This window comes from Dermacentor variabilis, chromosome 1, assembly GCF_050947875.1.
Source record: "Dermacentor variabilis isolate Ectoservices chromosome 1, ASM5094787v1, whole genome shotgun sequence".
Classification (NCBI taxonomy): Eukaryota; Metazoa; Arthropoda; class Arachnida; order Ixodida; family Ixodidae; genus Dermacentor; species Dermacentor variabilis.
In genome coordinates this window covers 133473377-133498192 of record NC_134568.1, presented here as the reverse complement: position 1 = coordinate 133498192, position 24816 = coordinate 133473377, and the positions used below count along the sequence as shown (strand labels likewise).

Sequence of the window (24816 nt, the reverse complement as noted above, 5' to 3'; positions counted from 1 at the left end):
GAACGCAACACACGAACCGAACTCGGAAGCAACTGTTTGCTATTAATTAACCGATTAAGTATAAAGAAGAACATTATGGGGTTTTACGTGCCAAAACCACTTTCTGATTATGACGCACGGGGTAGTGGAGGACTCCGGAAATTTCGAACACCTGGGGATCTTTAACGTGCACCTAAATATAAGCACAGGGGTATTTTCGCCTCCGTCGGAATGCGGCCGCCATGGCCGGGATTCGATCCTGCGACCTCGCGCTCAGCAGCCCAACACCATAGCCACTGAGCAACCACGGCGGGTAGCCGATTAAGTATCGTGCCACCTTCTTGTGTGTGACCTAGTGACGTCCTTACTTCCGCTTTCTACTTCCGGGTTTCCAGGAATTTAGCCAAAGTCGTGCTCAAGTGGCGAGTGTCTAAAGCCTTCGATTCTGTGATTTGGCGTGCGGTAATTAGCAATTTCTAATTAAATATAATTATTTCAGAGACTTCAGTAACCCAATTCGTAACTAAACCTCTGCTCTGATATCATATATATAATGAAACCCATGAATTCTGTACTGCACTATTTTTTCTCTTTTTGCGAACTTATTAGGTGTTTCGTCCCATCGTCTCAGTGATTTCTAATTAATTCTAATTATTCCAGACGCTTCAGTAACTAAACTTGTAACTAAACTTATGCTTTGATATCATATGTATAACGAAAGCCATGAATTTCGTACGGTACAATTTTTTTCTATATTTTGCTGATTTATTTTGAATTTCCTCTCAGGTCGTCTCAGGAGGGGAAACGGAAGTGATGCGCAAGAAACAACTGTGTCACTCGATGCTCGTGCCACTAAAAAGAAACAAATGTGCGCTCAAAAGTAAAATAAAACACAATGTGAACAATGAGCAAGATGAAAATCGAGACAAATGGAGGTTTAATCAACACTAAAACTGCACTTAGACATGATCAATGCACTTTTCTAGAAGAACTTGTTTAAACCTATTTTTGGAATTTTTTTTATTTAGGTCTGAAATGTTGTCAAGCTTATTGAGCAGACTATGTATTTGGTGTTGCATGTGCTGCTGTTCATAGGTAGTTATAATTTTGGGGGTTCCTATACTTTGTGTACGGAAGCAGTATTGAACACATGGAAAACTGTACATGGGGTATAGCTTGTTGTTTTGGGAATACAAAACCTGCTTGAGATAATAGAGTTGGTTAGCTTGCAATGTGAAATGGTTTGAAAATAGCGGATGCGTGCTGAGACCTTGCGAGTGACCATAATATCCCTCAAGTTTTCGTAGTGCCGTTTTTTTTTTTTTTTGTAAAGGGAGTAATGGAGTATAATTCTGTGCACTCATTGTGCCCCATATCAACACGTAGTAACTGATCCGGGAATAGAATACTGTATAATATAACGCTTTCGTGAGCCAAAGTAGTAATTACGGAATTTGTAAATTTTGACTTTGTACACTGAATTTGTATATACATCCGACCCTTTTACTTAATTCTACAGCTAATTTATTTTTATGATCATTCCAGGGCAAGTCTTCCTGGAACCACAAGCCCAGAAATTTCTGCACCTTAACTTGCTGCAGCGTCTGGCTCTCAAAGGAAACACTTAAGCTTATATTTCGTTGCTTATTGATAGGTGGAAATAATATGTATTCAGTTTTACTCGCGTTTAGCCGCAAATTGTTTCCTTTAAGGCAACCAGACAGATTACTTAGATACGTGTTGACTCGCCCCTCAAGGTAGGACAATGAAGCTCCAACATAAACCTATTAGCGTCATCGGCATGAGGAATTAATTTAGGAGAATCCGGTATATGACACAGGTCATTTATGTAAATTATGAGTCGCAGTGGTCTCGTGGGACACCTTTATTAAACTTAGCCCGCGAGGATGTCTCCTGATTAATAACTACATATTGGTAATGGTCTGTCAAGTAATTTTCTAGTAACCTATTGGCAATACCACGGACGCCGTAATTACCAATTTTTCTAGAGGAATGTTATCACACACGGTATCCAATGCTATATGGAAAGCAACAAACAGTCCGAGCGTGTATAGTTCTCCCTCAAAATTATGTAGTATTTCATTTTTACAGCGAAGCTGTATACCTCTACCATCCAAGGAATTTTTCGTGTCGTTGTAATTAAAAAACTGCCCATAGGTGGGCCGATCCCGGAGATAGTGCAACACCGGCCCGACCAGCGGCGGAGGTGAAGCAGGCGTTAAGCGCTCCCCATACGTGGGCCGATGCCGAAGATAGTGCAATACCGGCACGACCAGCGGCGGAGGTGAAGCAGGCGTTAAGCACTCCCCATACGTGGGCCGATCCCGAAGCTAGTGCAATGCCGGCCCGACCAGCGGCGGAGGTAAAGCAGGCGTTAAGCACTCCCCATACGTGGGCCGATCCCGAAGGTAGGGCAATGCCGGCCCGACCAGCGGCGGAGGTAAAGCAGGCGTTAAGCACTCCCCATACGTGGGCCGATCCCGAAGATAGTGCAATACCGGCACGACCAGCGGCGGAGGTGAAGCAGGCGTTAAGCACTCCCCATACGTGGGCCGATCCCGAAGCTAGTGCAATGCCGGCCCGACCAGCGGCGGAGGTGAAGCAGGCGTGAAGCACTCCCGATACGTGGGCCGATCCCGAAGATAGTGCAATACCGGCACGACCCGCGGCGGAGGTGAAGCAGGCGTTAAGCACTCCCCATACGTGGGCCGATACCGAAGATAGTGCAATGCCGGGCCGACTTGCGGCGGAGGTGCAGTTCAGAATTAAGGGGGCCACATACACAGCTTCGCTGGTCATCCTTCTTAATTAACAGAGTGGAAGGAGCACTGAGGTTTTTTTATATCGGGCAATGCATGCTTGGTGGACTTGTCTTTCTGAAAGCCAAACTGGGCCTCACTTATGATATTGTACCTAATGAAAAACTTCTGTAATCTAAAATTAATAGTACTTTCAAAGACCTTGGACAGATTTGGGAGCACCGATACTGATCGGTAATTAGCGATTTCTTGGTCATTACCACATTTAAAGACCGGGCACACACGAACTACATTTAATTGACCACGAAAAAAACGACAGTAGGGAAGGTTAAATTAATAATGTGTGAGAACGCGGGCGATATCACATCAGCAACGTATTTTATTGGCATAGGTTTAATTCCATGATGTGCGACAGAATGTTTTTTAATCTTCGTTATTAATTCTGCACTTTCACGACATGAAATAGTATTCAAAACTATGGAGTTAGGTAAAACACGGCCATTTAACGATAATTTTGGATCATCGTCAGCACATATCTCATCGCCATCATAACTTGTAACGAAGTAATTATTCATTGCAGTTGCAACCTGCCTTATGCCAAGGCCGCTAGAGTTTGCCAGAATGTTAGGGATGTGGTTTTGTTTTATGCGACAGGAAAGATTTCTAACGTCGTACCAAGTTCTCCTGGGATAATTACTTATTTTACAAAATAAATTCTCATGATATCAGAACATAGCATACCTTAGTTCACCATTTAGGTGGTTTCCGTACTTTTTGAACTCAATGAATAAATTCACGCCGCGTGTCCTTACGAATTCGTGGTACATATTGTTCTTTGTTATTTTTTTAAAGGCACACTAAAGGAAAATACTAAGTCGAGGTGGACAATTTAAATATCATTTCAGAGACTTCGCAACGCTTGTTTCATGCCAAAAAAGACTTCGTTTACGAGGAAATGGCACCTGAAGGGCTCGAATAGCTTTTTCGAAATTGAAATCTCCCGCCACCGAACCGGCGTAGTGGTAACGTCACATACGCCATACAAAGCGAGCCAAGACAGAGCGGCGGATTCGCCACTGCAGTTGCTTTTTGGTCAAGCGGCGTAGACCGTTCCGGCACTCCGCGACATCACATGGAAGTTGAATTCTCTGCTACTTAAAGTTTGTGCGAGCTTCGCGAGCCAGCAAAACCAGCGCAGCACTACGCGATAACGAAACCACTGAAAGGCGAAAGCGTTGGCGGCGCTGAGTCGAGCGAAAACGAAACGTTCAGACCGCCCACATCATTTTCAGGGTTATCACAGTGAGTTCTTTTTTCTAAAGGTGAAATAGATCTGGACAAGCAGCATTTTTTTCGTCTAATACTACAATAAAGGATGTTTTGTGCGACGAGTGGTTGAGTACTAGTGATAGAATTTAACTGAGGAGTGGTTTTGTCATCGGGTAAGTACTTGAATGTCCCGGGGGAGTCTCTAATCGTGTCCGGCACTTACCTCAATTTCTCGATTAGTAAGGCTCTGTGCGCGGTAATATTGATGCCTTAGAGACTCCCGAGCATTAATCTATCACTTTAGCTTGACTTAGTATTTGCCTTTAGTGTCCCTTTAAGTAAGGTATCAGTGATCCATGCTTTTCTAATTTTATGACGTTATACGTTCTCCAGAGATGCCGAGAAAGCTTCATCATAACATTTCATAAGTTTAGAGATTAGTAGGTGCTAAGCCAAGTTAGGATTCCTTTCTCTGAACGCGTGATTACAATCTGTTTGAATAACCCGATGCCGGAATATTTCTAGTTTCCTAACGCTGATCTGACATGACCGCACTTTTTCATTAGCTTCGCGACCATCATAGGAAGAAGGAAGGACACAAAATATCGGCAAATGATCGCTTACGTCTACTGCCCACGCTCCAGCAGCGCAATGCATCGGTTGTATGTTCATTAAACATATATCATGTAAAGTCGCAGTCTGTGCAGTCAGAGGGGTTGCCTTAGAAATTACGTTTTTCTAAGCAAAATAATTTGCTCGTACAGTTAACTGACATGACGCTGCATCCTGTGATAACGTATCGATATTTACGTCACCCATTACCACAAATGAAAAGACAGTGTAACACAAGTATTCCAGAGCGTATATATTCCACGAAGTTAGCAAACCCATATTTACTCCCTGAGGGTGGTCTATAAACGAACGCAGCAAATGCTTTATCTGGGCATATCATAAGACACTCTACAACTTCGTTAATAATAGAAAATTGTGAGATAATTTCGTATTTGAATGATTGCTTAACCTAAACAGCCGGACCGCCTCCTCTTCCTAACGGATGCAGTAAGTCGTTGTAAATATAGTCTTAAAGTTATGGTGGAACTTCGCTTACAAATAGCCATGTTTGCGAGAACAAAGTAAGTCAAAACTAAATGAAAAGGGGCCAAATATATCAAGGATCATATCTGTCTTGTTGTGCATACTGCGGGAGTTTAGATAAAAGTCCTTTATGCGCCTGCGCGCATCCCGAAGTAGTCTGTTTAAAGAACAGTTATCATGATAATCATCGCTAGGCACTGCGCTAACAGTGTTCATGAAACTTACGCGAGCGTCTGTCAGTTTGGCTTCTTCCCATACTCCGTTTATTCTCCAGCAGTTTTTCCCGCTTCTGCGGTCATCTTATCGAGGTCGTTTGCGTTTCTCATTTACAGTACAGGTGAGCCCTCGCTTCTACGCGCAAAGACCTTGCCCCAGGATGTGCAAACTTTCCACCGCATTTCCTTCTTTCTCGGTATAGCTCACCCAAGAAGCTGGTCTAATTACCATAACGACGTTGCAACCGCGTTTCTCTATACGAGTTTCGCGGCGTTTCTCGCAATTATGCCACCCACAGCAGCATACAACGAGGAAAACCGGGCCAATTTTTTTTTTTTAACCAGTGGCCGTCCACCGCTCCATACACGCGCACATTAGTATTTATACATGGCCCATCTAAACGTGCAAAGATATCCTAAATGTCATATATTAAGAAAATTGCTCCAGCGGTATATGTATGCAGTTTCATATTTAGTTGATATTTAGATACACGGATATCAAAAACACATCTCTTTGGACTCCAGGACTAAAAGCTGCAATCAGCAGCTTGACAAAAAAAAAGTTATGCTTGATCCCTCTTTCAATGGAATCGGTAGAACACGAAAGTAAAACATGTCTTCCCCGAAACAAGCTGTATCACCCCCCAGCGTGGCTTAGCGGCTATGCTGTTGCACTGCTAAGCACAAGGTGACGGGATCAAATGCCGGTCGCGGCGGCCGTATTTCGATGGGAGCGGAATGAAAAAAAAAAAAAGAGCCCGTCTCCCATGCATTGGGGGCACGTTAAAGATCCCCTGGTGGTGAACATTAATCAGGAGTCCCCACTACGGCGTGTCTCATAATCGAATCGCGGTTTTCGCACCCGAAACCCCAGAATTCAATTCAAAACAGAAGCTGTTGCATGTTTGCTTCGTGAACTCACAGTTCGCTGCAGCGAAAGGCGAACGATTTGCGGGTCGGCGGCCGTGTCGCAAGTTTACTTAAAGGGACACTAAAGAGAAAAATGATTTCTTCCGCATCATTAAATTACCCTTCTACAACACCAAAAACACCAACCTTACCACGATAAGACGTTTAGTAAGCTATAAAAAGCGCAAAAGCGAAATACAGATGGCGACGCTTCCTTGAAGTTCCCGCACCAGGTCGATGTGACGTCATGGATGTTGATAGCGTCTTCTAGGGCCTATTTATTTATTTCGTGGTACAGATTTACTGTGTTGTGTTCTAAAGGAATCAAATATTAAACATGACAAGTTTGGGGAACCTTGAGCCAAGGCGGACTAAATACAGAAAACATCCTTTTGAATCCTTGACCTCACACTGATGTACGAGCGTCGGGGTTTCGGCGCGAAATTGAAATACTGATACCTTGACCTTCATTTCCTCATCTAATATTCAAACAATTATTTTGAAAGGACCGCCTGCAGAGTTCTCAAACAATGTCTTATCAGTCTAAACTGATTTATTATTTTGCTTTAGTGTCCCTTTAACGCGCGACGTCCTGTTGGCGAGCGGCGTCCTGCCACCGAATCGTTTCGCCTAAGGTAGGAGCATTTTGGTCCGGCTTCGAATATGGTGTCTTGGGCAGCCAGTTCAGTTGCGACGCGCTGAGCTTCAGTAATACGAGCGGCAGAATTCGCAGAGTGCGCCACGAACATGCGAACGCGGTCTGCTTCACTCTGGCGTGTCTCTCGCAGGACCAAAGCGAGGTTCGCCCTGGTAGAAACGACGTACGGCGCCAAGGACAAGGATTGAGACAGACGACACAAAACGCGCTGCCTTCCAACACTATTTTATTGCCACTGCCAATTCATCTGTATATATACATGAGGGGGCATGCGCAGAAAATGAAAAGCGGACAAAAGCAGTGCCCATTTGGGCGTAAACTGCTGGCACTGCGACTGCGTGCCCCTCTTTGAAAGTACGGAAGTTTTGGCGAGACAGAGATTGCAGCTCGCGTGGGAAATAATCGAAGCAGATTTTATCAGAAAACCAATCAGTTTGTGCGTTAGTTAACCTTCTATCGCACTGACACCTTGTGAAGATATGTATCCGAACATATATAGCGCTAGTAATCTGCGCTTCTTCCCGTGACCGTGTACTTAGCCCAAATGACTTGCTTTAGAGCACCTCTATACTAAGTTCTTTCGCTAACGTACAATAACAGTTTAGTTTCCTGTAATTATATCAAGTATATCAAAATGTTGCCCGTATATGATTGTCCCGCTTGAAATATTTTCGACTATAACGCTTTCGAGCACATGTTAAGGATTGTTTAAAAAACCACTTATTCATCAACACATATTTTACTTCGCCCAGACATTAACCATAATGCCCCCTTCCTCGCTCTCTCACCGGCCTCTCTCTCTCATCTCTCTCTATCTCTATCTCTCTCATTTTTATTAATTTTGAACTCGGTTGCCTGCAGACTTCTTCTAGAGCTGTGGTATAAATGCTGTGTTGTTCGTAAAACTCATTTATGGAGCTCCAGATCGCATGCATGCGCAATTTATTGTGAAGGCCGTAATTAGTCCCCACAGTTTGAACTATTTCTGCGCATTATTCATAACGGACCCCTTATTTTCCCCAAATATAAACAAGGTGCCCTGTTTTGGTTAACCGATGAGGGAGGAGAAACAAACTACTAACCTCGTATGGCATGAAATTAGGGAGACAAACGAGGTCTCAGTAATAATTTGCAAAACTTTTGTTTAAGGCAGAAACCTGAGAGTTTCGCAACACATTATACTTCAAATTCTCTATGTCGGAATTGGAAATAGGTGTCTCCTGCAGTTTCTTTAGGAATCTCGGAAACATTTCGAATAACGGCAGTATCACACCCTGGAAAGCTTTAATAAGTCACTTTCTACAAAGGGTGCGATTTACCTACATAGAATAAACATTTATCGCTTGTCACTCACATGCTTCCCCCTTCACCAAAATATAAATGCGTCTCGTATAGCTCACCGAGGAGACAGGGGAAAAATATCTGCAAGACTGGCATACGCAACAGGAAGAAAGCAGATTACAATTCAATTCCTTGTAATTGTAGTTCATTAAATGCACTTCATTGAAAAATTTGCTTCATTAGGGTAGCAATTACTGCCCCACGAAAGTGACTGAGAAATTATACAAATCTAATCGATTCCTGCAACGTAACTTTCCTCCGAGCTTTTAACATTGCACTTATACAGTAAATAGAACAAGCTGGCCTTTGCGTCCTCTGCAGCCCTTCACATATTGTTTACCTTCACTAACAAATGCTTTTGTCTTTCTTTCTTTAGTTTGTGTCGGTCCTCTTCCCTCGCTTTCTTGTGAAGGTATCATGGGCAACGCTTAACGCTTGCTCGATACGCGCACTGGAGGGAAGGGTAGTGTTGTAATATACGAACACCATGCGCACTAGGGTTACTCAATGCCGTGATGCTCGGGAGTGGGTCGTCTATGAAGCACACCGCTTCATTGTTGCAGGGGCTCAAACAAGGCGCTCCGGGCAGGGACAGTGAAAAGCTGAAAATATTGGACGTTAATGATTGCCTGGTATTAAGGTCCGACGTGGCCGTCACTACCGAAACATACCAGCAACGGTTCATTAACACGGCCAACACACGGTGGAACGTTATCAGATGAGGAAGTAAAGACGGAACAGCCGGGTTTGTCTGTCTGAACATGCACAGGCTGCTGCGCTGCACCACAGCAGGCTCTGCGGCTATGAAGAAATGAAGAAAGTATTTGAATTGCAGCGCGTTACTGAGTAAAAAGGTAATCAATCAATTACAAAACCTCCAGTAAACTATCATTGACAAAAAGGTATGGGGTTTTACACCGTAGTGGGGAACTCCGGAAATGTGGACCGCCTGGGGTTCTTTAAGGAGCACCTAAATCTAAGAACACCGGTGTTTTCGCATTTCGCCCGCATCGAAGTGCGGCCGCCGTGGCAGGGATTCTATCCCGTGACATCGTGCTTAGCAGTCCAACACCACAGCCACTAAGCATCCACGGCGGGTAAATTATCATTAATTACAAGTCATGATTACGTGTAATTCATTACGTGAACGTCTGGCAACTATACATGCCTTGCATAACTCACAAAAACTGAAAGTGATTATTCAATATATATTTTTAAAGCACATAAGTACCATACACAGTTTTAACTTTTAGTACACGTCACCCTTAAAGTGGCCCCTACTTCCACAAAATATTGAATCTCTGGTATCTTTTGGTACTGCGAGAAAAGCGGGGAAACTTTTGAAGAGTTTCATATAACACCTTTAACGAGGCTGAAACCGAGCGCTTAATTGTTACTCACATCTCAAGCTTTGCCTTCCTATTGTCCTTAATATTCCCAATTGTTTCTAAAAATATAAATTTCGGGAGTGTTTTAGTTCTGTCAGAAAACGGTTAAGACTGGTATATAATGTTTGCGAACACCACTAGTCGCATTAACGCCTTCGTTGCAAAGAAAAAAAAAGACATGTGCTCGTGTCACTCTTTTGTAGAAACAGTCTAAAAATAAAACTGACAGACGACATCATAAGCGACGCCTGTCCATGAATAAAAATTCGTCACTGTTGTGACACAATTGCACAATCAAATTCGACACAATCATCAATTACACAATCAAATTCTACAGTCACGGGTGTAATAGGCTTTAAGAGCTTTTCGATGGCGGTAAGAGATCGAAATTGCAACGCTATGTCGACTATCTCTGGACACGGATTCAATAGTTCCAGTATTTGATAATACGACGATCTAAACGCGCATAAAAAAAGTTGCAGTAGACGGAGCCTCGCTCTCCACTGCTCAATGTGTAAATATGCCCCAAATTATAAGGACACAATAGTGGCGGCATGCCGTAACGAAAGGCTCAGAAGAATGGTTGTAGAAGCGTAAAGTATATGCTCTCAGGAAAAGGCGGAATAGTTCAGCGCCGATTGCGCTAGCCGACCGGCAATTGTCTTTTCTGGCCGGCCAGCCAAAATCCGAGTAGCCGGTTCCAATGATTAGCGCCTAGACAAGGTGCGAACTGATGACGACGCACGTGTCAAGCAGCCTTTACGCACGTTCGCCATACTTTTGTCTACAAATTTCTGGGTTTCGTTTTCGATTTGCCCATCTTTCCTGTGCTGCACGTATGTTGTCCGCATTGGCGATTCTGCTGACGATTTCGCTACTCGAGTGTTCTTTTCTAATAACTCAGATGATAGAAGCGCTTGATGGTCCTTACTCGTGCTCACGTTTTGGATCTGTCTTAAGGATTCTATGCTGTATTCTAATTATGCTATTACAACTAGCGCCAACGCAGCCCTTAATCGATTTCACGCCATACGACACGTAATTGTTGGGCGCGGCTGATTAAAATACTTTATCTGGAACCACCCTCGCGATTAGGTTAAACACCTGGCATTATTCAAGCAGCAATAGCTAAACCTTCTTACGGGGGAACTGCCCAGCACCAGCCTTCCCCTATGAAAATGGTCATTGCCTTTATGTTTCCTTTATGTTTCCTTCTTGTGCCCTATGTGACCTTTATGATTCCATGTCCTTTGTGTGACCTCCGGGACGCCAACTTTGTGTGTACCACATGTTTACTCATCCTAACGTATACCTCGAGGAAGTGACCTTTATTATGCCTCTAGGATGTGTCCTTTATGTTTACGGCAGGATGTTAACTGGGTGTGTACTATGTGTTACCTGAGTGTACACTTGAGGGCACATGTAGGTGACATAGAGTGCACATAACAACTGTCTGTACATATAATACAGGCAGATATATCTGTACTTTGTGACAGCCGTTGATACACTCTGCAGAGTCATTGTAAGTACTAAATCTTGACTTATCCTTTCCTTTGCCGCAAGAAAACAACCCTTATATATAATTATTGTAGTATGTGCCCTTTGTGTTTACGGCGGGATGTTACCTAAGTGTGCACTTCAGTGCACACGAAGGTAACATAGAGCATTAACCTATATATGGTGCATGCACTCTTTATATGCTACCTACATGTGCACTTGAGTGCACATGTAGGTAACAGAATGTGCGCAGTAAGCATCTTTTGCGAATAGTACTGTTAGAGCTATCTGTACTGTATGTTAGTCACTGGCAGATTCAAGGAAAAGGCACTGCTTGCCCCCCTCGCACTACATGCCGACCGGCACTGATTGTGGCTATATTGTGCGGAAAATCGAGCATGCCATGAAATAGGATGGTGTATATAATGATTTATGCCATGCATTCTCTTAATATATAAAGTATGTCTTACTTTTTCAACCTGCTATTCTCCAGTAGCAAGTCATATGGAGAAATCTGCAGTATTTAACCTAATATGCAAGAATTTCAGGAAAGTTTTGCGCCAGCTAGGCTACCAAATATAGTTGATTGAGTGTAGACGGTACTCATAGCAGGCGTCTTTCAGATGCTCCGCTTCTCCTCCAGTTTGGGAAATAATGTACTTAATTTATATATATATATATATATATATATATATATATATATATATACATATATATATATATATATATATATATATATATATATATATATATGAGCACTATGTTACCTGTGTGGGCACTCTATGTTACCTGGCTGTGTACTTACTTCCTCGAGTGCACATCCAGGTAACATAGAGTGCGCTCAGTGATTACCTTTTAAACATGCTACAGATAGATCGTCTACCTGAAAGATGTATTAACTTTAACTACTGGCGTATCAAAGTACACAAAAAAAATGGGGGGTGCACCTGCCTTCCCCTCCCTATCTATCTTGGCCGTATTGATCACCACGCACCATCAACAGTACCTACGTAACTGTACATCAAAGCCTCATGCAGCGAATAATCCCTCACGACAAATAACAATTGCACGGCGGCTGGAGACGCGGTTGCACGACGCGCAGTGTTCGATGGCTTGCGCTACATGAACCGCAAAAGAGGCGGACGCCTCCGCGGCCAATCTGCCGCTTTGCTAGTGAGCGTATATGATTATACGACCATTTAAGCAGCTGTTCTCGTCGCTTTCGCGCTGACCACAAGTACGAGTAACTGCTGTGTCGATACTAGCACGCGTAGAAGAAGGGCAGCGCGGATCCCATAAATGCTTGCAAGCCAGCCATCGCCACAATTTGTTGCCTTTATTCCTTACGCTACGGGAAATATGGTTCCACCTATTCAAGATAAGGCCTGACATTCTCAAGCACACGCCACTGGACGCCATAAGAAGCGTGTATGTGTAGCGATTCCGAATTTCTGATCGGTGGGTGTCACAGTTATCGCGGCTGCCCGCACGCCGTGCGCCATCCAAAGAAGACGGAGCTGCGCATGGTGCGCGCTGATTGGCTCGTGTCCGCCGGCAAAGGTTCGCGCATAGTTCGTCTAAAATCTCTTTATATACTTTTAAAAAACAAGGCAGCGCACCAAGACACTTTAAACTCAATAATTTGTGTTTAAATACGAGCCTTCTTTCCAGATACGTTTTTTTTAAATCTCGAAGGCCGTGCTTTTTCAAAATGTACGCCCTAAAAGGAAATGCAGATCTCGGAGGCTAAATTCACTTGTTAACCGCAGTGCGGCGCTGCCGCGGTGTGACGGTTGATGGCGAGCTGGGCCACGTTGTGTTGCTGTGAGCGGTGAGAGTGCGCGTTGCAGTTACAAGGTAATTTAATCATATTTTCGAAGTGCCTAAACAAACTGATCCGTACCGTGTGCATTAACCATCAGGAAGCCTCTGGACTCGTGTAACGCCATTAGTTCGCCTTATGTTTCCTGTGATACGCCAGTGTCTTATGTGTACTACAGCGCCCGTCCGAGCTGCCTTTGTTCTCGCCTGTCCGCGTTCGCTCGTGGAATACCTGGTACTGTGGCTTCGAATTATGGTGCGTGGAAGAATTTGTTGAAAGTTGTGCTTTCGTGCGCTGGTGTTTATCGGCAATTCGACAGTGTTCGCGCCGGAAAGAGCGTCGTCGCGTGGTGCCTGCGAGACGAAGGAGCCGTTTGCTGACCACATTGAAGGTAAGCAGGTCTGACGCTTGCGCGCATTCTCGCAGCTTTTGGTTCATGTAGTAAGCTTTGTGGAACGACAACAGAACACTTTCTGAGCGTACGTTGACCATGTTGCTGTGCACATTTAGCAAAGCGTTTCACGAGGGGAGTTTCCGTGAAATGTATTATTTCTTACCGCTGACTTGCTTTATGGAGTGATGTGCTACCACCGCTTATTGTTGGGACTTAATGGGCAAATATTTACGTGAACGCTGAAAGTTACTGCTTTCTCGGTAGTTTCCCGGCAAGAAATTCTTCCGTAGATATGGATTTCCGCAAGTTACGTGTGTAATGCATGTCGATGTGTCACGGGCATCGCGAGTTGGCACGCGACTGCGATGTTTGACGCTTGAACAGATATTAGCTTGTGTGAAGATTATTTTATTGATGCAGTTCAGATTGAAGTCCAGCTTCGCGAGAACTTGTCTGCATTGTTTGTGTTCTTCGACGTGCTCGTGTATTTGTCTTTTATATTGTAGGGCAAATATAGACCGACATTACAACAGCGAAATTTCTTTTTAATCGAGGCATGTCAATCACACGCTCGTTTTCATTAATATTTTCATCCGAAGAACAGGATGTCAGTGCCTGCGATTGTTAAAGACAGTGGCTTGTAGCACTGCCTAATAAGGGATGCGATTTTTTTGCGATGCTTTCCGCTCGCTGTTTGCCACTCTTATAACCCACCTTGCACGGCTGGCTGTACTAGTTAATAAGGATAGCGGAATGTCGGTCAGATCAATGAGCAAGAGGAGTAGCATCGGAAAAGGGATCGCTACAAAATCGCGGCCTAGGTTTTAGACCCTTCGTAATAGATTGTTCGTTTGATTTACTAGATATTTAAGTTTTTGTGATAATTTCCCAGGTAGTCTGATGTTTGCTGCTGGTTTTATTTCCGCCTGAATTTTACCATATAACAGTGTAACCACTTGAGATATAACTACGAGACATCTGTACAAGCAGGCACACAAAGATTTGTTAGCCAGTAGCCTACTCCTAAAGGTCATGTACTACTTAGCAGCTGCTGCAGAAATGTTTAAAAGAATTTGTGAGCAGTTTAATACCTGAGTGGACTGGCAGCTCAGTCTGTTTCAAACAACAATTAGTTGTAAGCTTCTGTGTTGCCCTGACGTTTTTATGAGCTGTTTTTGACTGCTCCACGTTTCTTAGCTGTGTGCATACAGGCCAGGCTGTTCTTGCTTATATGAATATCTTTGAATAAGTGAAAAAGATTGACTTTTGTTTTGTTTTTCAGGTGCCTTGTGAGCTCTCACCCAAGCACCACATTCCAGAGGTCTGCTGTGAGCAGACGTGGCAAACTGTAGTAACATCCAGATAGTCCAATAAACTGTTCGTAGTTTCAGACAAACCTTTGCAAAGTATAGTCAAAACTTTCTTTTAAAAGTGCAAGCACTGATCCAACCTGATCTTTCTATCCAAACATTACATTTTATATTAGTAACAAAGACATAACTAGAACAGCAGCACTGCAGTGACGAACGTACAGTGGTACTCCAAGTGTTATACTGAAATAATCTATGAAGTCTAATTACTTTGTAATTTTAGAACAAATTGGCATGAATTTCTGTGCCATAGCAGAGTTGTAATCCGCGCGCTGCTTCATGTAGGGAACAGTAACCTTACAATGAAAACCAATGCGAATCTTTTTAACTCAGGAAATGTTTATGAAAATAAAATGTGCACACGGAACTCTTCATCTATGCATGTCTACGTAAAATACAGGATTTAACCACTGCGGCCACAAAAAGGATGCATAAAGGTAGGACACACGAAGGAAACATAAAAGCAGTGGCCAAATTTCAACATGGAGGAAACATAAAGTACGTAACATAAGGGATACATAAAGGGAGGACACATGAAGGAAACTTAAAAGCAGTGGCCAAATTTCAACATGGAGGAAACATAAAGTACGGTCACATATGGGATACATAAAGGGAGGACATATGACGGAAACATAAAAGCAGTGGCCAAATTTCAACATGGAGGAAACATAAAGGACATTTCCTCATGTGAACTGCGGGAAACATACAGTAAACATAAAGTGCATAACCATTTTCATAAGGGTTCTGGGCAGTGGGGAAGTGTACAGCGCATCCCGCGCGTCGCCCGCCACAGCGCGTCGCGGCTATAGGCACGAAAGACAATCCTCTCTGGCGAAGCAGGCGATACGTAATAACGAAATGAATGGATACATCTCCGTAATCTTTATTTTTCTTCCTCAACACTCAACACTTCTCTGTCTGCCTTGTACCGCTACCTGTGCCTGTAACAGATCCGTTTGTATCGATCTTTGCCCTGTTTATATATATATATATATATATATATATATATATATATATATATATATATATATATATATATATATATATATATACCAATGCTCCAACCGTACCTTTCGTATCTCGACTGGTGACCGGTTGATGCTTCCATTCACTTTAAATGCAAGCGCTTCTGGGTGAAGCCCTTCGCATTCCACTAAGACGTGCTGATTGGTCTCCAGATTCTTGATGCAGCATACACGTGCTTCAACTTAGTGCGAATATTTGCTCCGGAATGTTTTTGTCCTTGGGCAACCAGCTCGAGCCTCAAATAGCAAGGCCTTTTATGCTATCGTATCGATTTTCCCTCGTAATTTCTTGCTTTCATTCTTGCAATTCACCGTGGTCTTTTAAGTTTCCATTCTTTGCATACAATTCGCTGTCTCTGTTTCTCTCACTTTCTTTCTGATGTGCCCTGGTTGTCTATTTACACTTCCAATTACCTTGTACTTGGTTGCTAACTTTCTTGACCTCTTCCTACATTCTGTGTACACACTTTTCAGGTACAAATACTTGTGTACTTTAGTCGGCCATTTATTTTCATCTACGTTCCTGAGTGTTTATTCAAAACTAAATTTGCTCTGCGCTTCTCTTACTTCAGAAGACGCCCAACCCATGTCACTCTGCACTGCCTCATTTGTGGTTTTACCGCGGGCCCCCAAAGCCAAGCGGCCTACCAATCTTTGGATAACTTCCAACAGCGATAAGATATCCTATTTTAAGCACAGAATGGCATTTTCGAACGTTAGCGCTGGCACCATTACTCTTCTCTAGATACCACGCACCACCTCATACTTATTGCAGCCCCAAAGTGATCTGTTTCATTATTGCAGCATTCCGCTTCCCCTTTATTTTCAGATTATCTTGGTGGGCGCTTGAGTAACTATTCCCTTCATTTATGTATATGCCGAGGTAATTATTTACTTATATTACTTGACTTAATTACTTATTATTACTTACTTATTTACTTAAATATATTACTTGACTATGAGTAAGACTTGCTGTTGAATTTATACCACGTAATTACTCGTCTAATGTATCATAATTCCCGATTTCTCTGTTTTAAACTTAAGCCCTGGATTTGACGCTGCGTGGTCACAGATATTCGCAAGCGTCCGTAAATCTCTGGCATTGTCCGCTCGTAGCACTATGTCATCCGTATACATCAGGCCGGGGAGTTTATGTTGCCCCATTTGTACGTTACGCCCATGTAGGGTAAATCAATCCCCAAGTCACCGTTTTCCAGTCGTATTTCCGTGCCCTTAACATAAAGTGTGAACAACAATTGAGACAGAGGACATCCTTGCTTCAGTCTTTGGTGAATTTTCACCACTCCGTTACATTTTCAACCTTCCCATATACCTTGTATTTGGTCATCGCTATATACCTCGATAAGCAGCTCCACGAAATCGTCATCAATCTCTTAGTGCTTAAGAATATCCCCTAACAATTCGCTGTCTACGTCGTCATAGGCTACTTTGATATCTAGAAAGGCCATCGATAAAGGTCTGTTCTGAGCTACTGAGGTCTCGATGCCCCGAGTAGTACAAACATATCCACTAAGCGTCTGCCTGGCCTGAACCCATTTTGCAGTTCCCCCAGTACATCATCTTTCTGCACCCTCTTCGACATTTCCAGTTTTATGGCTGGTATTACCATTGCATATATCATCGACGTTACTGTAAGTGGCATGTACAAGTTCGCCTTATCCTTATCACCTCTGGCTTTGTCAACGAGGTTCATCTTGTTTTCACGCCATACAACCGGAACTTTCTTCGTTCTAATCACTTGCTCTATGGCATTAGTCAGCAATGTCTTCCTCTTTGGACCGAGGTTTTTAAATAACTGTATAGGGATTTCATCGAGTCCTGCTGCCGTGTTATTAGAGACATTTTCTTCTTCTTTCTTCCAGTAAATGTTTTCTACGCTCAACTTGGTTGTCTCAGGCTTCTCTGTTGATTGCTGAACCTGTTTGAGCCTGAATTAGGCTTTATTATGTGCCGAAGGTGTACCTGCACCTGCTACGGCATCTGCTACAGGTTTACTTTGATAACTGTTTTTTGGAAGAGGTTGATTCTGCAAAATATCTAGGCGTTACATTACACTGTAAGCTCTCGCGATCTCCAATTATCTCTGTCCTGCGCCAACCGATTCCAGATAGCCCCTGAGAATTTCTTAATTTCATCACCCACCTAATCTTCCGCCGTCCTCGACTGCGCTTCCCTTCTTTTGGCACTCATTTTGTAACCCTAATGGTACATTGGTTATCTAACCTACGCATTACATGACCCGCCCAGCTCCATTTCTGTCTCCTAATGTCAATGAGAATATCGGCTATCCCTGTTTGGTCTCTGATCCACGCCACTCTCTTCCTGTCTCCTAACGTTACGCCTAACATACTTCGTCCCATCGCTCTTTGCCTAGTCCTCAGCTTATTCTCACGCTCTTTGTCACTCTCCAAGTTTCCGCCCCATACGTCAGCAGAGGCAAAATGCGCTGCTTGTACACCTTCCTTTCCAATGATAATGGTAAGCTTCGAGTCAGGAGCTCACAATGTCTGCCGTCTGCGCTCCAACCCATTTTTATTCTTCTATGAATTTCCTTCTCATGATCAGGGTTCCCTGTGAGTAATTGACCTAAGTAAATGCACTCCTTCACAGACTCTAGAGGCTGACTGGCGATCCTGAACTCTTGTTCCCTCGCCCGGCTATTCATCATTATCTTTGTCTTCTACATATTATTCTTAACCCCCCTCTTACTCTCTTTCTGTTAAGGTCCTCAATCATTTGTTGTAACTCGTCTCCAGTGTTGCTGAACAGGACAATGTCATCTGCAAACCAAAGGTTGCTGAGATATTCGTCGTTGATCCTTATTCCTAAGACTTCCCAGTTTAATGGCTTGAATACTTCTTCCAAGCATGCAGTGAATAGCATTGGAGAGATTGTTTCTCCTTGTCTGACCCCTTTCTTTACAGGTATTTGAAGTTTGAAGTGTATTTGTCCTGCCTGCTTACAGCCAGGACAAGTCTTCCTACTTTTCTTGTGGAGAATTAAGGTAGCTGTGTAATATCTGTAGATATTTTCCAAGTTATTTACGTAAGCGGCCTGCACTCCTCGATTACGTAAAGCCTCTATGACTGCTGGTATCTCTACTGAATCAAATACCTTTTCGTAATCTATGAAACCTATCAGTAGTCTGCGTATAATTGGCAACATCATGCTTTTCATGATGCATGCATCATCATGCATCACGACCATTTCGATACCCCGTCTTAAAAAATTACGTATTGCCCTATTTTTCACTGTCATCGAACATACTATTGTGAATCGTGGGGTTCTATACAGTTCGGTCTCATTTAGGGCCCATCATGCCCCTCCTAGAAGGGGCTTTACGCATTATGATGTTCCGTACTGTTCCTCACTCCAACAAATATTTTTTCATGAGCTTCGAATACACCAATTCATGTCTGACTTTGAATTAATGGCGTTAAGAACCAGTGACATTTTATACAATAATCATTCATTACGCATTGCCCTGTTTACTGTACCAACGAGTAACACTTTAGAAACGCAAACAAGATACATTTTATTTTGTCTGCCACGCGCAACGTATACGGCAAAGGTGTTTTAGAACATTATGAGGCAAATATACAGAAAGCAATACCAGTTGACATTAAAATAGCGACCTTTTCTGAAGTAATAAAGATTATATTTGGCAAAAAATTGATGCCATTAATGTTACCTATGGCAATCGTAGTGTTCTTGTATATGAAACTGTTTTATTTATTATTCTTTGTTTTGTTTGTTTTTGCATGTTTTTGTTTTTTGGATCTCTATTTTGGCTCTATTTTGATGCGAATGTTATATGACTGATTTCTTAAATGTGGTTTAGTTACGTTAATCACTTGAATGTGTTATATACTCAATCTGTTGCTTAATCTTATATGTGATGTGCTGCAAATTGTGTGTGATCATGAGCCTCCACTAGATACAGCTATTGGCCCAAACAGTTCTCTGGCGTATTTTGCTTTTGCTTTGATCGAATAAAATAACATGAAAATTGCTGGCCAATAAAAGCCTGGTTTGCGCCTGCCCAACCACTGTACGCGTTTGACGTAGTAGTTCTGCGGAAACCCGCAAGGTGGAGAGAAGTAATTAATAAAGGGAAAATCAGACATCCACCCGTTCGTAGCAGTTGCTACAAATGGAACCCATACGGGTTCCTCGAAAGAAAAGCCTCATCGTTGGAGAAAAATTCGTCCTGGTCCGGGACTCGAACCCGGGACCACCGCCTTCCGCAGAACTACTACGTCAAACTCTTGCCTTTGCTTCGTGTTGTCGACAAATTCGACTTCGCCCTGCCATCTGCTACCCGCCTGGTTAGCTCAGATGGTAGAGCGGCTGCCCCGGAAAGGCGGTGGTCCCGGGTTCGAGTCTCGGACCAGGACGAATTTTTCTTCAACGATGAGGCTTTTCTTTCGAGGAACCGGTATGGGTTCCATTTGTAGCAATTGCTAGGAACGGGTGGATATCTGATTTTCCCTTTATTCACTGTACGCGTTCTATGCCACCCAACTGAGTTTTGAGATGGCTACAAAAGGAACCTCTGCGATTTTTTTTTTTTCATATGCAGCGCAGTCCTCACGATCTGATCGGGGGAGGAGGCCTCCACTAAGATTGTGCAGCGTCATTCTATTATTCATTTTATCAACTACGCCTACGAGCTCGGCATTTGTGTTAGAGAGGCTCTTTAGAACCTGTATGGAATCGGCGACAGAGTTAAGGTGGCGCCCGAAATCAGATGGACAAGACATGTTCTGTTCGAGAACGCAATCGCAGACGTTATACTAGCGAAATATCTTAATGCGAAAACAACATATGCTCCTTGAAGCGGAAAATCTGGCGTCCGGCGTTAACATCCGACAGTACGAAAACCCACGTGACCAAGTGATGACGTCACGCTCCCGGCGCTGTACCTGCTGCGACTCACACTGCGAAATCCCACGGTGAACAGCCATGGCGTCGGACGAACAGCGTGGTCCATACCCAAAAAATCGACTTTGCCCAAATTCGAAGCTTGAGTTGACCCACGTTCAAAATCGACCTGGCCAACTTCCAAAATTGACTTGGCCCAATCTGGGTCGCCCACGCTCACAATAGACTTTGCCCAATTCAAGCACATGACCACGTGAAAAATATCGCGCGGAAGAGTCTACAGCTTTCGCATTCCATGTCCGTAAGGATACTAAAGTGCATCTGTAACTTTTCTTGATTTCTTCAAGCGCGCTCGTCTCCCTGTACAATTCCTTCACCAGTGGAACGACCAGGGTTTTACTCGACGTACCCCGCGCAATGCAACAAGAGAGCAAGACACGACAACAACAGCAAATATGGCTTGGGACTCGCGACACCGAACAAGCTCCGCACCATTTCCAAACCGTTCTGAGCGGATGTGCACGACAATGATTCTCGGGAGGAATGAACCGACACGCGGACGCGGACGCTAGGTACACACAGCACCTATTTACACAACAGTGAAAGGGGGAATTTCTGACGAGAAAGATACAGGTCCATAGGAGAAAAGAAACCAATTCGCCTACCTACAACATTCAAAGGCACAGCTTTTCACGATCTGTTTGATGCCGCAAATCCTGAGCGGCAGCAGTTGCCTCTCATGTAGTCTCCAGTGGCGCTGCCGTTATCTTACGTCAGAGAATAGCTTGGTAATGTACGACCGAGGCTTGAGCACTTGTTCCTCGCTGTGCAGCGGTTGCAGCACGTGTCCGACGACGGGACAGGAAACGGCGGATGACTTCACTAAAGGCAAAGGCCCAGCTTAGCACGATCTGTTGGATGCCGCAAATCCCAAGCGACTGCACCTGCTGCACTTGCCTTTTACATAGTCTCCGGTGGCGCTGCCATCCTGTTACGTAATAATCTTGCTAACGCAGGAGCGACTCTTGCGAACTTGTTCCTTGTTGTGTAACGGTTGCAAGTTGCAACATATGTCCAACGATGCGGCAGGAAACAGAAACAGTCTACGAAATCCAAAGGCACAGCTTAGCACAATCTGCAGATCCAACGCACATCTGGGAATTTACGTGGAGCGAAGCTTTCGTGAAGCGGTTAATCGAACGCTATAAATGTGCTGATTTCATTCCCTGTGTCTGCGGCGTAGAGGAAACTGGTGCGCGCGCATGTGCTCTCGCGCACTTGCGCTATGCAATGTGACACGCGCGGATGCGCGGCGATCTTGTCCGTGACTTACACAACCCCTACGCCGCATTGCGCTGTCACATCACGCAAAAGAACGCCCCACCACGGACAAGATTGCACGTATCAGGCGCCCAAGCGTGGATCTTGCGAGAGAGAGAGAGACGAAGGGGAAAATGCGTGCGGATGCGTGCGAGCTACTGGGGCCGATACGCGACACGTTGGGCACAGGCGACATCTGCCGCCAGCGTTTGACTCTAGCCTTACTATAGTACGAAGTCCTCATTGAAGATGGCGCAGGCGGACCACATAAAGCGTCAATATTTTAAACCTTGGTTGTTTCAACAATGCTTGCTTGGCATGCTCGTGCGTGAATTCGTGTGAATGTGAAAAGTGACATGTAGAAGGTAGCATGCGTAATGGTTCTCACACTTGAATACGCCATGTTTTCCTTCGACCGCGCGCTATTCAGTCGGAAACTCAATTAGCAGTACGAGATCTGTCCAGGAATCTTGCGAACTATGAAAATATAAACCTTTCGCGTTTATTTAAACATTCTGTCGTCTTTCAAGAAATTCACTCCTGACTGTAGAAAAGACCCACGGTGAATGACACCTTCAGAACTTACAAAACAGACATTGATGGTCCTCCGACAGGGACTTGACAGGAACAAGGCTTCTCTTAAGTTACTTCACTTGCACTTCTCAAGATAAGCTAGCCAGTGGTCTTTTCAACATATTATTTCAATGTAAAATACTTTTCAAGTCATGCGCAGAACTACAGACACGTCTTGTGAACCTACAACTTACGCATTTACACCTAGCAAAAATAAAAATCGACTAGCGCGTTCAAGACAAGTTTGCACAAACGTAACACAAGAAATGGTGGTATAGAGTATACCAAGTCGCAGCGGATATTTAGAGTACCAAAGGTATGCCGCTACAGGTCTGTAAAGATGCATCACGTTCCGTTTTTGGCTGCTGTCTGTTCTACAATTAATTCACGAATATACCCGACACATTTGGCATGTTTTGTCCGTCAACGCCAGAATATGCACTGAAACCATGCGTCTGTATAAGAGCATACTGAAAATGCGCTGCTAGTGTAACCTTGTGTTCCATATGTCATGTATGTCAGGCGGAGTAGGCTAACGCAAGACATGGATAATAAAGAACGTTGGTAAAGCCTTTCGTCGTGCCGTAGATATAAAATAAGCTGATCACAGTATATGATCAGTGACAACGACCATGTGGTACACCGGCAACAAAAGTGTTGGTCACTTCTCATCGGTATCAACCCTATGTTACTTTCAATCTCGATTGAACAATTGCGAAGCTTAAGATTTGGGCTCGTTGGTTGGTCATTATCAAATTAACAGCGTGAATATATAGAACTTGGATAAAAGAAAGAAATGAACATGGCGCTATCTTGCTACTGGTTTATTCCTTTCGAAGCTGACGCTTTTACGCGATTTAAACAACACCAACGACGACGACGAACACAACGGAGAAGAAGAAAACAAATAAATAAGAAATGAAATACGAAAAGAAATGTTGCTCGAACAACGCAGTTTTACGCAGGTGTCTCGCCAAACAGCGGTGCTTCTTCCGAGAGACGATGCTAATGAAAGGCGTCGTCCCTTTCTAGTCTAGCGGTTCTTGTGAACTCGCATAGTTCTCGATAGCCGCGTAAAGTCCGGGGACTACAGTTTAGGGAGACTGCAACACTGCACTTTCTGGTTGGGATGACGTGGTCAAATCTATGTCATATTATACGTTCGCTAACAGAGTCTTCACGAACTTTTCTTTCCTCTGCGAAAAAAGACATTGCACATTTGTTCGCACATTGCACATTACACAATTTTGTTTTTGATGTGCCTTGTAGGTCACATGCGGATTCGGGTGGTCACTGTGATTACTGATCAGGCCGTGGTCATTGTAATAATGATCACGTTACATATGAAGTGCAAACTTGTACATTGTATTAAAAACAGGAATTCATATATTCACCGAATACAAGCAAACTATGATCAATATCTTTTGAATAAAATAGCAAAGTGAACAGCTATAGCCGGACTGTATGATACAGATAACTTATTTCAATTATTACAGAGTATATGAGGTGTATCATTTCATGATGCTCCTTGTCGGCGTATGCCGCGCTGGCTTCTGTCATCGTCTAAACAAGATACAGTCTGTGCAAATGACCTCGGGCATTTTTTTATTTTACTCACGTCCAAAAACTTTGATACCACAAGTTTTGGGCAGGGAATAAACTCTGTTTTCCCTTTATAATGCATTTCAGCTGATTACGCGTCTCTGACGCCAATTAGCGCCAACCGCAGTACGCCAATGCTACGGCTTCCGAGAATAGATCGCCCTATGCCCTGTGTGGGAGGCTCAGAAAAGGGCGTGCCGATATCTCGGGGGATGATGTAAAAACGTGGCACTTTCAGTACCTCGGCTAAGTGTTTCGTAGGCGGAAAGCGCTTTGGAAAAGTCGGACACATCTGCTTCACTTTTTTACATGTACACCAAAGGAGTGCTAACCTACAGCTTGCAGCTGCTGAAACATTTAATTTCCGTTATCTTCAGTCCATGTGCCATGAATGCATTACGTGACGGAGTCAGAAGTATCCCGGTGAGGTTTGGACAGCGCCTATTTCCCTTCTAAGCACGTGCTTTTAAGGAAGCACATAAAAGGAAAGGGGAGAGAGGGGAAAGGTAGGGAGACGTAAGTCTCCGGTTCGCTAACCTGCTAGGGAAAAGAGGGTTGGAAGGAAGGGAGGAGAAGAGAGAAACAAAAAGCAATAAAATTAGTCACTCTACTATAGGCGCTCACTAAGCCCGGCAAGTCGCAAAAAGCCCAAGAATGCCTTAAAGTCTTCTGAT

At 43.7% G+C, this 24816-nt stretch overlaps 1 protein-coding gene across 2 annotated transcripts in view; it reads right to left on the bottom strand.

Annotated features, from left to right (window-relative positions):
- LOC142584833 (cholesterol 7-desaturase nvd-like) overlaps positions 1-22018 on the bottom strand; it is a 61115-nt gene extending 39097 nt beyond the window's left edge. For both annotated transcript variants that reach the window (XM_075695128.1, XM_075695136.1), the window contains exon 1: positions 21313-22018. The gene's annotated coding sequence lies outside the window, so the exon portion shown is untranslated. The remainder of the gene's footprint in view (positions 1-21312) is intronic.
- Positions 22019-24816: the final 2798 nt, after the last annotated feature.